The sequence below is a fragment of the Protopterus annectens genome, chromosome 1.part1 (genome assembly GCF_019279795.1).
Source record: "Protopterus annectens isolate FY-2018-M chromosome 1.part1, PAN1.0, whole genome shotgun sequence".
NCBI classification, from domain to species: Eukaryota; Metazoa; Chordata; order Ceratodontiformes; family Protopteridae; genus Protopterus; species Protopterus annectens.
Genome location: NC_056726.1, coordinates 815,878,772 through 815,896,379, shown reverse-complemented (window position 1 = coordinate 815,896,379; position 17,608 = coordinate 815,878,772). Strand labels below are relative to the sequence as shown.

The 17,608-nt window shown below is 46.2% G+C and overlaps 1 protein-coding gene across 1 annotated transcript in view; it reads right to left on the bottom strand.

Moving 5' to 3' along the window:
• Window positions 1-17,608, bottom strand: part of TLN1 (talin 1) — a 3,443,760-nt gene that overhangs the window by 1,146,840 nt on the left and 2,279,312 nt on the right. The window lies entirely within an intron of this gene.

Sequence of the window (17,608 nt, the reverse complement as noted above, 5' to 3'; positions counted from 1 at the left end):
GGAGCAAGAAAAAGTTTCTCCAACAGGGTACTTAGCTTTTTAGTTGAAGACTTCGGATCTGAAACTCAAACGAAGACTTCGGATCTGAAACTCAAATGAAAATTTCAGGAGTCGGCCGACCAGCACTTGCAAACTGCTTCTGCTTCAGGCACCTCGCAGCAAGAAAGACTGATTTAATGGCGTCGCCTGCATGTTTTATACCCCCGATGACCTGACGTCATGGAAGAAGGGACAGCAACCAATGCAGGACCCAAGACTTTGTTAATCAGTCCGACTGAGGGCAACCTGCAAGCAGATTACCCAAATGTAATGACTAACAGTGAAACATGAAGAACATCAGAAAAACACCTAGTATCCAAGTTGCCACTGCAAGAACATTAGTAGCAAAGCAATGTGGGCATCAACAGTCATCATGCTACCACCTGAATGGAAAGAGAAGGAAAGGACTTTGCGACGTAAATGGAATGGCACTACATACTGGAAAGGAGGAGGAGAATGATTATGAAATACAACTACCACTGATATGTACAAAAGCAAGAATTACACCTTGAGAATTCATGCTGTATTATTCTCTTCACAAAATTTTCATGATGATTAAAAAGTTATGTACTCACCATAATGCTCCATCTGAGTAGCTAAATTTGTTTTCAACCTGTGGGTCTTTGGATCCGACATGGCAGCATTTTCAAGCTATGGCTCCGAGTTCCATGCTCCTCCCCTTACCCATAATGCCCCGTCTCCCTTCAGATCGAGCTTGCTGCTTAACATGCATCAGACACCCGACCCAATGACACCTTAACACCAGGATAACTAACAGGAAACTCCCTTAGCCTGGACAGAAAGTACAGTTGCGTACACTTACCATAAATGTAGACGTTTGAGTGTATTCACTGTTGCAGTCATCACATTTGGGTTATCTGCCTGCAGGTAAGCCCTCAGATGGCCTGAATACCAGAGTCTTTGGATTTCTGCGTCAGATGCTGTCACTTCTTCCTTGACGTCAGGTCGACAGGGGTATAAAACATGCAGCAGATGCCATTGCATCAGTTTTTCTTGCCCCAGAAGTCAGGTGCCCCCACAATAGGAAGCAATTAAATGGTATGGCAAACCCCCATCAAAAAGCAAATACACAAGAAAAAAAAAAAAGATATACCAACCAGAAGGAGAGGTAGAGCCAAGAGAAGTCAGGGGACTGGAGGGGGGGGGGGGTAACCAGGACTGCAACAGTGAATACAGTTGAACATCTATATTTATGGTAAGTGTACACAACTGTACTATGTTCTTCGTGTTTCACTGTTGCAGTCATCACATTTGGGTAGATTCCCAAAGCTGAGGAAGGGAGGACAAAGGAAGAGAGCACTAGGGCCAGCTATTAATCCCTGCAGGACTGCAGTGGCAAATCCAGCTCTGGAATAGAAAGGAAAGTGGTAATGCTTGGTGAAGGTATGTACAGAGCTCCAGGTAGCAGCTTCTAGGATGTCCCTGGTAGGGACCACTCGGAGAAATGCCACAGAGGTAGATGCAGCCCTGGTGGAATGTAATCTTATCCCCTGTGGGGTAGGTTTTCCATGGTGCTTGTAGCAGAAATGAATGCAATGGCCTATCCATTTAGAAATGTTTTTTTTTAAATGGCCTTCCCTCTGCCCCTGCAGCAAATGCCACCAGCAGCTGTTCAGATTTCCTGAGAGCTTTAGTCCTGTCCAAGTAAAATCTAAGTTGTCTGTGCAAATCTAAGGAGTGCAGTATACATTCCCCTTTGTTCTGTGGATTAGAAAAGAAGGTTGGCAAATGAATGGACTGATTAAGCGCCACACTGGATACTACCTTGGGCATGAAGGAGGGATTGGTCCTGAGGGACACCCTGCTCACATGAAAGATGATGAAAGGCTCCACTGCCATAAGGGCCTGTAATTCGACAAGCCACACTGCTTTGCTAGAGACAGCGTGCACCTTTCACCCTTAGGCTTTTGAATACTGGCCAAGGCTCTTCCCACCCCCGTAGTGCCTTTTTTAGGCAAGGCTCAAAAGACAAACCCACCGCCGTACACAGCACAAGTAACAAAAAACTGAGGGTAATGCTACTCAATGCCAGAAGTCTAAACCTCAAAATGCACGCACTCGAGGCACTCCTCAGTATGCAGAAAATCAATATATGTGCAGTAACAGAAACCTGGTTTAAGGCTCCAGAGAGAACCCCAGCACTACCAGACTACAACTCATACCATACATTTCGGCCACAAAACACGGACCGAAATACAAAAGGTAGGGGAGCATCTATGATGGGCGGCACAGTGGTGCAGCGGTTAACGTTGTTGCCTCTCAGCAAGAGGTTCTCCGGTTCGATTCTCGGCTGGGGTGCCTTCTGTGTGGAGTTTGCATGTTCTCCCTGTGTTTGCATGGGTTTCCTCCGGGTACTCCGGTTTCCTCCCACATTCCAAAGACATGCATCTGGAGCATTTCTCCCCGGGCCTCCGCTGAAAACAGGCTCTGTGGAACCTAGTCGGACATTCCCGGTCAACAAATGTTAAATAAAAATAAATAAATAAATAAATTAAATAAAAATATTCATCAAGGATACCCACACCTCCAGGTTAGTGGCACAGCACGATGCTTCAGAGATCATCCATGTGCAACAAACAACGGGCAAAACTGCTATTCGAATTATATCTTGCTGCAGATCACCCATTATGTCCCAGGACCCAAACTCCGCATTCCTGGAAACACTGCGAAACATAAAGGTCTTACCAAACACCCTGATATTGGGTGATTTCAGTTACCCACACATTAACTGTGAGAACTACTCGAGTAAAACTCCCTTGCCCAACATTTCCTAGAATTTATAAACTCAAATGCCCTGGGATCAACTGGTCAACACCCCCACCAGAGGTGACAACATATTGGATCTAGTCATCACCAACATGGGCGACCGGTGTTCCACACCGGAGGTCAATCCCTCGCTGGTTAGATCTGACCATAAACTAATCACTCTGGATATCCACATTTTGGCACCAACCCCGGTCAAAGAAACCACCATGAAAAATGTTTCAAAAGCAAACTTCACGTTACTTAAGACCGAGGTGGAAAGTTTCAAAGCCCCCATGCTAAAGGATAATGCTGTCCAAGCTGCAAAATCCTTTACTAATGCATTCCACGGGCACCTACAAGAATGCATGGATCGTGCTATCCCAAACAAAACCAAGACACACTCCCCTCCATGAAAAGGAAACCAGTCTGGTGGACCCCTGCCATAAACAAGCTATACAATAGAAGGAGGAAAGTAGTACAGAAGAGAGTAAAATCCCAAGAAGGGAAGACATCCCTGATCAGCATCAGCAAGGAACTACATTCCCTCATAAAATTATCCAAGGCTAGTTTCGAAAGAAAATTGTCGTGGACTCAAAAGATAACAAGGCATTTTTTAGCTATGTCAAGAATTTAAGTGGCAATTCTCAGATCTGCTAGGAGTTAATGTAGAATGGCACAAAATACACTGAACCGACCGATATAGCCAACATCCTGGCAGACAGGAAGAGTGCAAACTTCACCCCCAAAAGGGCCCATAACTATACCAAAAGAATGTAGTGCCCCTGAAATCACAGACACACAGGTTAAAACAGCCCACTCCAAAGCCAAAAACAGAGCATTAATGGGACTAGACAGTGTCCCAGGCTGCGTCCTACACGAGCTCAAAGATGAACCAACCCCTCACCTAAACACACTGTTTAAACTCAGCCTCTCCACAGGCTACGTGCCCACAGAGTTGTGCACAGCAATGGTTATTCCGCTCCACAAAGGTGGAGCCACAATGGACCCCAGGAACTATCACCCTATAAACCTGACTACCTTGGTCTGTAAAGCTATGGACCACATCATCATGGATCTACTTAACAGAGACATTGGGAACCTCCAAACACTGGACCCTACCCAGTTCGGCTTTAAGGGCAGATCATGCCTCCTTAAACCTGGTAGACTTCTTTGACGATGGAAAGGTGGTCCACACAGCCTACCTAGACCTCGCAAAATCCTTCGACACCATTCCCCACTCAGGTATTATAGACAAGCTCACCAGCCAGAACATAAAACCCCTACATCACGAGATGGGTTGCCAACCGGCTCACAGACATAACCCACATGGTAAGAGCTGTGGGAGCTAGGTCTGACTCTAAACCGGTTACAAGTGGAGTTGCCCAGGGATCAGTCCTAGGACCCCTCCTGTTAGGCATATACTTCTCAGAGGTACAGGCAAGCACAGAAGGACTATGGCTGACCAAGTTCGCAGACGACTGCAAACTAGGGGCTATAACTGACTCTCTGGCTGGACACAGACATCCTCCAAAAGGTTCCCACTGAGACAGATACCTGGTGTCAAAACCATGGCTTCAAGCTAAATGCCAAAAAGTGCATAGTCATCCCCTTTGGAAAATGCAAAGTAACCACAAACTACCACAAAGGTGGTAGCCCCCTAAATACAGAAGACATAATAAGGGATCTGGAGAACCAAGTAGATAGCAACCACTCGTTTGTTAATCACATTGCCAAAGTTGTTAGAAAATCCTTCTATTTGGCCCACCTAATCACAAAAGGGTTTGCATCCAGATCGAAAGAGGTCATTGGGCCCCTCTATGCATCACTCATCAGACCCATCAGAAAGTACAATGCCCCACTTGGGATGTACCTTACAAGACACCTGCAACAACTGGAAAGACCACAGATGTACTTCACCAAGAGGATCACTGGCCTCAAGCAGATGCCCTATGCAGCTCAACTGAAGAAACTCCAGCTGCACTCAGTTGCATACTGCCTACTCAGAGGTGACATACAAAGCCATGTCCAACCCAGAATTGATGGACATACTCCACCTAAAGAAAACCATATCCCCTCGAGCCACACGCTCCAGGGATCTAAACCTCACCATAACAATAAATAGGATGTGGATAGATTCCTGTCCCAGAAACTTCCCATGCTTTGGAACAAGATTCGAATCTACATTAGGCAGAGCTCCTCGCTAACCCTCTTCAAGAGGAACCTTAATGAGTGGAGGGAAAACAAAGTTTACCCCAGGGATCACTTTCAATGGCTCTGCTTGACAGAGGCAAAGGGAACTAATCTAAGGGGATGGCGAAAGCAAACACATTCCAGCTAGGCTTATAAATGCCTTCGGGCAGATAGCCTAGTACCTACCTATGAACCTGTGAATTCAGACAACCTTCTTGCTGAAGAGATGGGTAAAAGGAAGGCTGTTTTCCAAGAAAGGAATTTCAACTCTGCACTTGCAGCTGGCTCAAAAGGAGGTAGAGTGAGTTTTTCCAATACAGAGTCAAGGCCCCAGGCTGGAGTTGGGGCTCTCCTGGGTGGTCTTAAGTTTTTGGCCACTATGAGGAACTGCTTGAGCAGTGGATGAGAGAAGAGGGGTGGGTTCTGTCTTGTAATGAGCTGAAATGCCTGAGGCATGAATTTTGATGGAGGAAAAGGAAAGGCCCTTGTGAAGCATCTCAGTTTAAGTATTGAAGAATCTAAGGTAAATTTGGCCACTGCTGTGCCCATCCCCTGAGCTTGATTCCAGGAACAGAATATTTTCCATTTTTCAGCATAAGAATTTCTAGTACTAGGCCTCCTTGCCTCCAGAATGACATCCAACACTTGTTTACTGAGTGATGGTAACGGGTAGATCAGATAATTAGCCAGGCTGCCAGGTTCAGGGTTTGAAGCTGAGGGTTGTAGAATCTGGCCCTCCTGCTGGGACAGCAGGGTAGGGGTCTGAGGCAGGTGCCATGGTGCCAGCAGTGACCCACTGCACAAGAGGGGGAGGGGCCAGTCTGGTGTGATCAGTATCATCCTTGGTTTGTCCTGTTTGATCTTTAGTAGTACCTTGGAGAGGAGAGGCAGAAGAGGGAAGGCATAAACTGATAGATTTTTCCAGGTGAATGAGAGGGCATCCATTTTCCAAGCTTGTTTGTGGGGAGTCCTTGTGCAGAATTTGTCAAAATGATAGTTCTGGGGGGAGGCAAACAGGTCTATCTCTGGGCTCCCCCATTTATCAACATGTTGAATGTCTTGGGTTCCAGTTTCCACTCGTGTGGGTCCATGAGATTTCTTAGTTCGTCTGCCAATGTATTTAGCTTTCCTGGCAGGAATTGGGCACGTAGGTGAACTTGGTAGCTCAAGGCTGTGTTCCACAGAGCCATGGCTAGTATGCAGAGAGGGTATGAGTGGGTTTCTCCCCTGCTTGTTTATGTACCACATAACAGTGATGTTGCCCGTCTTTACCATTAATTGTCCTGGAAGAATGTGGTCCTTGAAGACTGTCAGAGCATACTGTAAAGCTAACATTTCTTTTTGATTGATATGCAGGAGCATTTGACTTGGGTTCCATTTGCCCTGAATGCACTTCACTGCCAAGTGAGCCCCCCATGCATAGTCTGATGTGCCTGTTGTTACGGTACGGGCGGCAGGGGGTAGAGTGAATGGCAGTCCCTCGTTTTGGTGGCAGGCCTCTGATCACCAAAGGAACTAACTGTAGGCAAGGTATGATAGGAATCATTGCTTCTAGATCCTGAGAATGTTGACACCATAGGCTTTTTAGATACCATTGTAGTTTCCTCATATGCAGTCTTGTATATGGAATTAGGAGAATGCAGGAGGCCATGAACCGCAAGGCTTGCAGTATTTGTCTTGCAGATAGCAGGGTCTTTGTGGCCATTAGTTTAAAGTAAGCTGTCAAATTAACTTGTTTCTCTGGCGTGAGGAAAGCCAACTGGGAAGCTGTGTTCAAGCTTGCTCCCAGGAATATAATTTGTTGGCAGGGTACAGGATGTGATTTCTTTTCATTTATGGTGTACCCCAAAGAAGTTAGCACTTTTTGTACAAACGCCAGAGGATTCAAAAGTATATCCTGGCTTTCTGCCTGAATTAGACAATCGTCCAGGTATGGGTATATCTGAATATTTCTTCGCCTGCAAAATGCAATGACTGGAGCTAGGCACTTTGTGAATACCCTGAGTGCAGTAGATAAGCCAAAGGGCACTGCAGAGAACTGATAGCGCATGAAGCCTGCTTTGAAGTGTAGGTATCTTCTGCAAGACTCCCTGATTGGGATGTGCAGGTAGGCTTCCTTTAAATCCAGTGTTGCCAACCACGCTTCCTTGCCTAGCATAGGAAGCAACTGGTGAGGAGTTAGCATCTTGAATTTTGGGATCACCAAAAATGTGTTTAGGATAGAGAGATCCAGGATAGGATGCCAGTTGTCTTTTCTGAGCACCAGGGAAAGTCTTGAGTAGAAACCTTCGCCCCTTTCCTCTTCCGGGACAGTTTGAATAGCCCTTACACTTGAGAGAGAACACTTGCTTTTGAGCCTCTGCCCACTGATTTGGGGGTAGATCTGGCCAACCGTTTGGGGTTGTTAAAGTGTAGAAGTGGAATCTGTATCCTTGGGAAACTATATTTAAAACCCATTTGTCCTGGGTAACGAGTTCCCAGTTTTTCTGCCTGCACAGCTATCTTTCCCCCTAAAGGAGCAGTCAGTTGAGAAGGGCTTGGAAGTTTTTAAGTTAAGTCACTGAGACAGTTTACCATAGGGGGAGTCTTACTAGTCCCCGCTTTGGAAGTGGGAGCCCCCCACTGCTTAGTCCTATGCGTACCTTGGGACTGAAGCCTGAGTGTTCTGCTGGTTCTGGGTTTGGACTGAAGGCCTGGAAGAGGCCGAAAAGGACCAATTCTTAGAGAGCCAATGCTTACTAAATCTTGGAGGCTGTACTTGCAGGAAATCTAACAGTTTGCATAGATTTAGCTTTTTCCTCCATCTTTTTAAGTACTACTTCTGCTTTGTTGCCAAACAGGTGGTCCTGGTTTAAGGGAGCATCCAGCAATTTAGCTTTAACATGATCTGGCAAAGATTGTTCCTTAAGCCAAGCATGACTTCTAAGTACAGACCCAGTGGCAGCAGCCCTGCAAGATGCCTCTAGTGAATCAGAACCACATTGCAAAGTATGTTTTCCAACTTGCTCAGCAGACTGCATTAAATCCTGTAAATCCTTATTTTCAGCCCAGTCAGGAATCAACATAATTTTCTGTTTAAGCAATCCAATAATATGCTGCTGACACTAACATATGAAACTGGCAGTTTAAGGCCCTAATGGCTAAGGTTGCAGAAGTGTATACCTTCTTACCCAATCTATCCAGCACCCTGGAATCTCTATCAGAGGAGGTAGGATTTTTGGCAGTAGTAGCTTTAATGCCCTTATGCCCCTGTGAAATGGTCTCAGGATCCGCAGTAGGATTTTTGAAAAGGAACTTTTGAGAGTCAGGGAGCCTGTAATATCTATCAGGTTACCTGGGAGCAGAAGGTAAAGGGTCAGGGGCCAAGCTAGATTCTGCAACTGCATCATCAACAATGTCTAATACAGGAGGTATGGCTAAAGGCCTGTGCTGGGGCAGGAGTAAGAAATCCCTAAGCCTCTTTTTAGAATCCGAGAAATCCTGACTTTCCCAACGAAATTGCTCCCTGAGAGTATGCAAGGATTCACCAAAAGAGAAATCCTCTGGGGGGGAGGCAGAGGGAATGGAGTCTTCAGCATCAGAATCCTCACAGGTAGATAAGGGTAAATCCTGGTCATCAGAGGAAACAGATAATTCAGAATCCTGGTCGGAAGTATCAAACAAACTCAGTCCTAGGTCTCTTAGAGGGGCTTTCCTAGATTAAAGTAATAAGGTCTTCAGCCATTCTTATCTGTTTTGTAGGCATAGAGCCCTGACCATCCCATCTGGGCGTCAGTTTTTTAGGCATGGTTCGAGATTTAGGCCTTGAAGAAGAAGATGGCGTCTGTTTAATACGCAAGTCAGTAGGCCTGAATACACCCTCAGGAGCCAGTGCCTGCACAGCGGCGCCGGACCCATCCAAGGTAGAGACATCCACAGGTTCCACAGTTGAAGCATCTCACTGCATACTGGACTCCAAATGGGTCTCAGTAGAGGCCTGCGAATCGGAAGTAGCAGGTATCAGGGGCTGCGAAAGCACCTCACTGACTACCGGCGACTGGCTTAGGAGAAGCGTTGTCGGCAGCTTTGGACCTAGGCGGCCTGTCTCTGTCTTTATCTTTGCGTTTTTTCAGAATGTTGGTAGTCAGATGGCTGACCGAAGACATATCAGGATAATTGAACAGAGCACCAAAATATTTAGAAGCGTACATATACAGACGGCAGTTAGTTTGTGGTTTAAATAAGGCACAAAACCAACAGCAAGGTACGTTGTGGTCTGGGCATGGGCAAGGAATATAGTACAAATGAAAATCTTTATGAAGTATTTGCTTTCCACAAGTAATGCAATTATTTACTTTTACTAACATTGGTTAAGAGCAAGAAAAAGTTTCCCCAATGGGGTAACAGGTTTTAGTTGAAGACTTCGGTTCTGAAACTCGAAAACGAAAATTTCAGGAGTCGGCCGACTGGCACTTGCGAACTTGCTTCTGCTTCAGGCAACGTACGGCAAGAAAAACTGACGTTATGGCGTCGGCTGCATGTTTTATACCCCTCGGCGACCTGACGTCATGGAAGAAGGGACAGCAACTGACACAGGACCCAAGACTTTGTTAATCAGGCAGACTGAGGGCTACCTGCAAGCAGATAACCCAAATGCAATGACTGCAACAGTGAAACACGAAGAAAGTACAGTTTTGTACCTACCATAAATGTAGATGTCCGATAGGCATGCATCTGCAGTCCTTACAAATGGGTTGTCCTGTCATCAGGCAGCCCTTCGGTCGGCCGGATTCCAAAGTCTGGGTCTGGCCTTGGCTGGTGTCGCACCTCACCCGTCATAGCTGCAGTTCTTCGGGTATAAAGGCATCAGCCGATGCCATTTTCCTCAGTGTTTCTTGCCCCAGATGCCAGGTGCCCTCTAGGAAGGCTAAATTTGGATAAATGCAAATGGTTCCAAATAGTAGAGAGCAAACAAAAAATAAGCATGTATGTACATATATACAAACAAATACACCATAATAGATTCCCCCAGCTAGCTATAAGATGGGCAAATACCCTAGGAGTACCACAGAGGGGAAGGAGGGTGGGTAATCCTGACTGCAGATGCATGCCTATCGGACATCTACATTTATGGTAGGTACAAAACTGTACTATGTCCTTCAAGGATGCATCTGCAGTCCTTACAAATGGGTAGAATACCATAGCCAAACTGGGGGAGGAGGGGAAATAAGATTATGGTGTAGTTAAGATCCCTTGCAAAACAGCAGTGGCAAAACCTGCTCGGGATCTGGAGTATAAAGGTAAATTATAATGCTTGGCAAATGTATGCACGGAGCTCCAAGTAGCAGCCTCTAAAATGTCTTTGGTAGCCACTCCTCGTAAGAAAGCTGTGGTAGTGGCTGTAGCCCTTGTAGAGTGAGGCCTGATGTTTTCTGGAGTTTTCTTCCCATGGTAGGAGTAACAAAATCTAATGCAATTTCCTATCCACTTAGAGATTGTCTGTTTTGAAATTGCTTTTCCTTCCATTCCTGTCGCATATGCTACCAGTGGCTGGTCAGACTTTCTATTGCTCTTGGTCCTGTCCAGGTAGTAACGCAATTGTCTATGTACATCCAAGGTATGCAACAGTCTTTCCCCCCTGTTCTGTGGGTTGGGGAAGAATGTAGGTAGGTGGATAGCTTGATTTAAAGATACCCTGGAGACCACCTTTGGCATAAAAGTAGGATTAGTTCTCATGGACACTATCTTGATGAAAGATCAGGAAGGGCTGTACTGCCATTAATGCCTGTAGCTCAGATACCCTTCTTGCTGAAGTGATTGCAAGCAGGAAAGCAGTTTTCCATAAGTACTGTAAATCTGCTGTTGCTGCTGGCTCGAAAGGAGGGAGTGTCAACTTTTCTAGCACAAAGTTCAAGTCCCATGCTGGCAATGGTGGCTTCCTAGGTGGCTTTACAATTTTAATCCCTCTCAGAAACTGCCTGAGCAGAGGATGTGAGAAGACTGGAGGATCCAAGTTGTATTCTGCTGAAATAGCTGATGCATGAATCTTAATGGAAGAACAGGACAGGCCGTTGTGGAAGAGCTCTGCCAAGTATTCCAGGATGTTAGCTATGTTTACCAGTGACACATTCTCTCCTTTTGCAGTACTCCAAATGAGATATCTTTTCCATTTTGCTGAATAATTTTTTCTTGTTGAGGGTCTGCGAGCCTCCAAGATAATGTCTTTAACCCTTTGAGATAAATCTGGGTTATTTGGTCTTATGCAATGTTCCAGGCAGCCAGCTGCAGTGTTTTCAGGTTTGGATGCAGGGTTTTGAAGTTGTTCTGTGTTAACAGCAAGGGAACTAGGGGCAGAGGCCATATTTGTTCCCGAGACACGCTCCTCAGTAATGGGTACCAATGCTGCCTTGGCCAGACTGGAGCTATCAGGATGATCCTTGGACGGTCTTCTTTGATCTTCAATAGCACCTTGTGCATCAAAGGAAGAGGTGGGAATGCATATGCTGTCAGGTTTTTCCAACTGAAAGATAGGGAGTCCACTTTCCAAGCAAGTGGGTGGTACGTCCTTGTGCAGAATTTTTTCAGTTGGTGATTGTGTGGGGATGCAAATAAGTCTATTTCTGGTAGTCCCCATTTCCCTGTAATGGTTTTGAAGATGTCCGGATGCAGCATCCATTCGTGGGCATCCATGGTAGTTCTGCTTAGGATGTCTGCTAATATATTTTCTTTTCCTGGCACAAAAATTGCTTGTAGCTGAATGTTGAAGCTCAGTGCCACATTCCAGAGGTCCATTGCCATCCGGCATAGAGGGTATGAATGTGTGCCTCCCTGTTTGTTGATGTACCACATAACTGTGGCGTTGTCCGTCCTTATCAGCAGTTGACCCTGTCGAAGAAATGGTCTGAATGCCTGAATTGCCAGTTTTACTGCCAGCATTTCCTTTTGATTTATGTGTAGGTGCAGCTGGTCTTGAGTCCATAAGCCTTGTATGCACTTGTCCAGCATGTGCGCCCCCCAACCGAGGTCTGAGGCGTCTGTTGTGATGGTCTGGCTTGGTTAAGTGCTGCGGAAGGGCAGTCCCTTGTTTGATTGACAGGCCTGAGCCCACCATTGGAATTCTTGTTTCAGGCATGGAATTATTGGAATCTGGGTTTCTAGGCTGTGCTTGTGCTGAGAACATAAATTCCTTAGGTACCACTGTAACTTCCTCATATGTAGTCTGGCATGTGGAATCAATATTATGCAGGATGCCATGTAACCGAGAGCTTGCAGGACTTTTCTTGCTGTTAGATGGTTCTGCTTTGTTAATGCCATGAAGTAGAAAGGGAGTTGCTCCTGTTTTTCTACTGTCAGGAATGCCATTTGTTTTGATGTGTCCAAATCTGCACCCAAGAAGGTTATCCTTTGGGATGGTATCAGCCTTGACTTTTTTATATTGACTGTGTATCCCAGGGCTTGTAGTAGATGAATGACCCATTCCAAATCTTTTGTTAATTTGTTTTTGTTGTCCGCTTGTAACAGGCAGTAGTCCAGGTAAGGATAAATTTGAATTCCCTGAAGCCTGCAATGAGCAATTACTGATGCCAGGCATTTTGTGAATACTCTGGCAGTAGATAAGCCAAAGGGCAATGCTGAGAATTGATAATGCTCTGATCCTGCAAGAAATCTGAGGTATCTTCTGCAATTTGGTCGTATGGGGACGTGCAGGTATGCCTCCTTGAGATATAGAGTTACCAGCCAAGACTCCTTGCCCAGCATGGGAAGAAGCTGCTGTAGGGTCAGCATTTTGAATTTTGGAACAATGAGGTATGTGTTTAAAGCGGACAGGTCGAGAATAGGTCTCCATTGGTATTCTTTTCTTGGTACCAGGAAGAGTCTGGAGTAAAATCCTTGTCCTTGTTCCATAGATGGTACCCTTTCTATAGCTCTCATCCTTAGTGAGTTATTTGTTCTAGAGCTTCTGTCTTCTGATTTGGAGGTAGGTTTGGCATTCCTCTCTTCCTTGGTAGAGTATGGAAGTGAAACCTGTAACCTTGGTCTATTGTCTGTAAAATCCATTTGTCTCCTGTGATGTAATGCCAGTTTACTGAAAATAAGGCTAGCTTCCCACCTAAGGGTGCTTCTAGTTGTTCCCTGGTAGGCGGTGCCAGAGCCAAGTCACTGTGATTGTCCTGTGGAAGTGGTGGTGGCTGGATCTGTGGCTGTACCTCGCTGGTTGTTAGCCTGCCACTGATGTCCCTGTAGGCACCTCTGGATTGACCCCTGCCTCTTGAGCGCCTATTCCTGCCTCTCGGAGCTCTGGAGGTGTCTGGAAAGGACCAATTCTTGGAAGGCCAGTTCCTGCTAAACCTTGGAGGCTGGACCTGCAAGAAATCCTTGACTGTCTGGACAGATTTTGCTTTCTCTTCCACCTTCTTCAGCACCTGCTGCGCAGGGGAGCCAAACAAATTGAGCTTTTCCATGGGAGCATCTAGGAGCTTTGATTTTACATGGTCTGGTAAGGACTGCTCTTTCAAACATGCATGTCTTCTGATCACTGTGCCAGTCATGGCTGATCTAAAGGAAGCCTCCAGTGCATCATAGCCGCATTTTAAGGAATGTTTACTGACCTGCTGAATGTTATGTACCATTTCCTGTACAGATTTTTTGTCTAATGGTTCATCCGAGGACAGTTTTTTAGTTAATTGGTCTAACATAAATTCCTGATACTGAATCATGTGGAACTGACAGTTCAAGGCCCTAGCTGAAAGAGTAGCAGAAGTGTAAACTTTTTTACCCCATCTCTCTAAGGCCCTAGATTCCCTTTCAGAGGGATGGGTTTTGGTAGAAGAAGCTGCTACAGCCTTGGGTCCCTGGGAGATAGTTTCGGGATCTGCAAAAGGGGCCTTATACAAATGATAATGTGTGTCCGGAACCCTGTAGTACCTATCGGGCTTAGCAGGGGCCGGAGGAAGAGAATCAGGAGCAGTGCAAGCATCATTAAAAGCATCATCCACAACAGTAAGTACTGGAGGAATGGCTAAAGGCCTATGTTGTGGCAAATGCAGAAAGGTTCTAAGCCTTTTCCTAGAGTCTGAGAAATCCTGGCCCTGCCATTGAAATTGTTCCCTCATAGCATGTAAGGTTTCCCCAAAAGAAAATTCCTCAGGCGGACAGGCAGAAAGAATGGAGTCTTCTGCATCAGAGTCCTCATAAGGAGAAAAGGGGCCCTCTGGAGGGTTTGAATTATCTGACTCAACAGAGGAGCCATATGAAGAAACTGGCTCAGGGGGCTCTACTCTAGGCCTCTTCTCTGGAGGTGGGTGAGAGGCCCTGTCTGGATGTGGTTGGGATCCCCGGATCAAAGAAATGAGATCCTCTGCTAGACTAAGCATTTGTGAACTGGAACTAGGCCTGTGAGAGGGGGTCTTAGCAGGCACAGATTTGGTAGTTTTTGCTGCTTTAGCCCTGGCAAAGGCCTTAATAGACATGGATGGAGGAGGCCTAGCAGCTCCACGTGCAGGGGTAAAAATATCCAAAGGGATAGTGTCAGATAAATCCTGCGAACCTGCAAGAGCAGGTGGGATTTCAGTAGCAGATTCAGCCAGGCTGGATGAGGCCTCGGTAAGTGGTAAGCTTTCGGCCAAAGGAAGAACCGTGGACTCTGTTTCAGCCGAAACAGAGACACTCACGGTTGGCTTAACCGCGGTTTCGGCCGAAACCGCGGACCGCGAGTGTCGGTCCTTTTCCTTGCGTTTTTTAGAAATTTGTGTAGTCGGAGTATCCGACGGCATAATGTAAGCTAAATCTGAGCCGAAAAACTCTTCAGCAAATTCCGACCGACGTCTAAGCGTCCGTCGGTTGAAAGAAGCACAGGCTGGACAAGCTGCTACGTCGTGGTCTGGGCCTAAACAAGGTAAGCAGTAAGAGTGGAAATCTTTATGAGGTATTTGTTTCCCACAAGTTACAGTTATTCACTTTTTCTGACATCGGCTGAGGCAAGAAAGAGTCCCCAACGGGGTACTTAGCTTTTTAGAAGTCTTCGGTACTTGTAGTAGTAATCTCTGGTTCTGACCGACCGGCACTTGCGAACAGCTTCTGCTTCGGGCGCCACGCGGCAAGAAAGACAGAGGAAAATGGCGTTGGCTGATGCCTTTATACCCGAAGAACTGCAGCTATGACGTCGGGTGAAGTGCGACACCAGCCGAGGCCAGACCCAGACTTTGGAATCCGGCCGACCGAAGAGCTGCCTGACGACAGGACAACCCATTTGTAAGGACTGCAGATGCATCCTTGAAGGACATCATCAAAACACTGATCAGATTTATAAAAAGCCTTAGTCTTATCCAAATAATACCAGAGCTGTCTATGCACTTCCAAGGTGTGCAAAACCATCTCACTAGAAGACTGCAGAAAAGGGAAAAAAGTGGGCAAATCAATTGACTGATTAAGACACAACTCATTAACCATCTTGGATATAAAATAAGGATTAGTACAAAGCGACACCATGTCCTTATGCAAAACTAAAAAAAGGAGGAACAGCCATAGGGGCATGCAGCTCAGACACCAGTATGGTAACAGTAAGGGCCAAAGGAAGAACAGTCTTCCAGCAACAATGCTGTAAGGGAGCTAAAGCAGTAGGCTCAAAAAGGCCCAAGTCAATATTTCTAAAACAAAATTAAGGTCCCAGGAAGAAGAGGCAGGCTTCCTGGGAGGCCCAATGTGAAGGACACCTTTAAGAAAATGTTTAGCCTCAAATGTAGAGGGGCTAAAGGGGGAGTCAAAATCAGACAAGCAGAGATAGCTGAATAAGTACAGTTGTGTACACTTACCATAAATGTAGATGTTAAGAGTGTATTTACTGTTGCACTCTTCACATTTGGGTTATCCCTGCCAGGTTAGCCCTCGGCCGGCCCGAATACCAGAGGCTTAGTATTTATCTGTCGGTGGTTGTCGCTTCAGGACTGACGTCAGGTTGTCAGTAGTATTAAGTAAGGCAGCCAAAGCCATTACATCAGTTTTTCTTGCCCTAACCTGTCAGGAGCCCCCAAGTAGGAGCCAGATTCTGAGGGAAGAACCCCACCAGTAGAAAGTAAATACCAATATATCCCTTGTACAGAAAGAGAAGAAAAAAGGGGGATGGAGGGAAACCAGTACTGCAACAGCAAATACACTCAAACATCTACATTTATCATAAGTGTACACAACTGTACTGTTGTTTTTCACTGTTGTAGTCATCATATTTGTGTTGATTCCCAAAGCTGAGGAAATGGGTGGAGGCAGTCAAGCAAACTAGGAGCTGGCTAGGATGCCCTGCAAGACTGCAGAGGCAAACTCAGCCCTGGATATGGAAAAGAGAGGCAGGTGGTAATGTTTGGTAAAAGTGTGAAGCGATGTCCAGGTGGCAGCCACCAGGTAGTCTCTGGTGGGGACCCCTCTGAGGAAAGCTGCAGAGGTGGAGGCTGCTCTGGTGGAGTGAGTCCTGACCCCCCTTGGAGGAGGCTTTCCATGTTTGTAGCAGAAATGGATGCAGTGTGCTATCCATTTGGAGAATGACTGTTTGTATATGGCCTTGCCCTCTTGCCCCTACTGTGAAGATGACTAGCAGTTGGTCAGTTTTTCTAAAAGATTTAGTCCTATCCAGGTAGAATTTGAGCTGTCTGTGCTATCTAATGAGTGCAGAATCCTTTCCCCCTTGTTTTCAGGGTTAGGGAAAAAGGTGGGCAAATGAATGGATTGATTGAGAGCCACACTGGACACCACTTTAGGCATGAAGGATGGGTTAGTCCTGAGGGAGACCCTGTCAGCATGGAAAATGATGAAGGGCTCTACAGCCATGAGTGCTTGTAGCTCTGAAAGTCTTCTAGCTGAAGTGATGGCCAGAAGCAAGGCTGTTTTCCAAGAGAGGAATTTTAACTCTGCTGAAGTTGCAGGCTCAAAGCAGGGTAGGGTGAGCTTTTCCAACACAAAGTTAAGGTCCCAAGCTGGGGTAGGAGCTCTTCTGGGTGGCCTTGTTAGCCCCTCTTAGGAACTGTTTGATGAGAGGGTGTGAGAAGAGAGGTGGTTCTGTGCTGTAATGAGCAAAGATGGCAGATGCATGAATTTTAATAGAAGAGAAGGATAGACCACTGTGTAGTAGGCCTGCTAGGTAATAGAGGATGAGAGGTAGGGAGGGCTGTGCTGTTTCAGCTCCCTTAGCCTGGATCCAGGTGCAAAACCTTTTCCACTTGTCAGTATAGGATCTTCTAGTGCTGGGGCATCTGGCCTCACGTAGGACATCCAGGACTTGTTTGCTTAGGCTGGCAGCTTGAGGAGAGGTCAGGGAATAAGCCAGGCTGCCAGTTTCAGGGTCTGCAAATGTGGATTCATGAATTCTTCATTCTTCTGGGTCAGGAGTGTGGGGATCCGAGGTAGGTGCCATGGTGGCAGGGGTAACAGGCTGAGCAGCAGTACTTACTAGTGCTGGCATGGTCAGTCAGGGCAATCAAGATTGCCCTTGGATTTCCCTCCCTTATTTTGAGCTGTAACACTGAAATGAGTGGTAGAAGTGGAAAAGCATAGATCGAGAGGTTCGCCCATAGGAAGTATAGAGCATCCACTTTCCAGGCCTTGCTGTGAGGTTCCCTGGTGCAGAATTTGCTGAGCTGATTGGAGT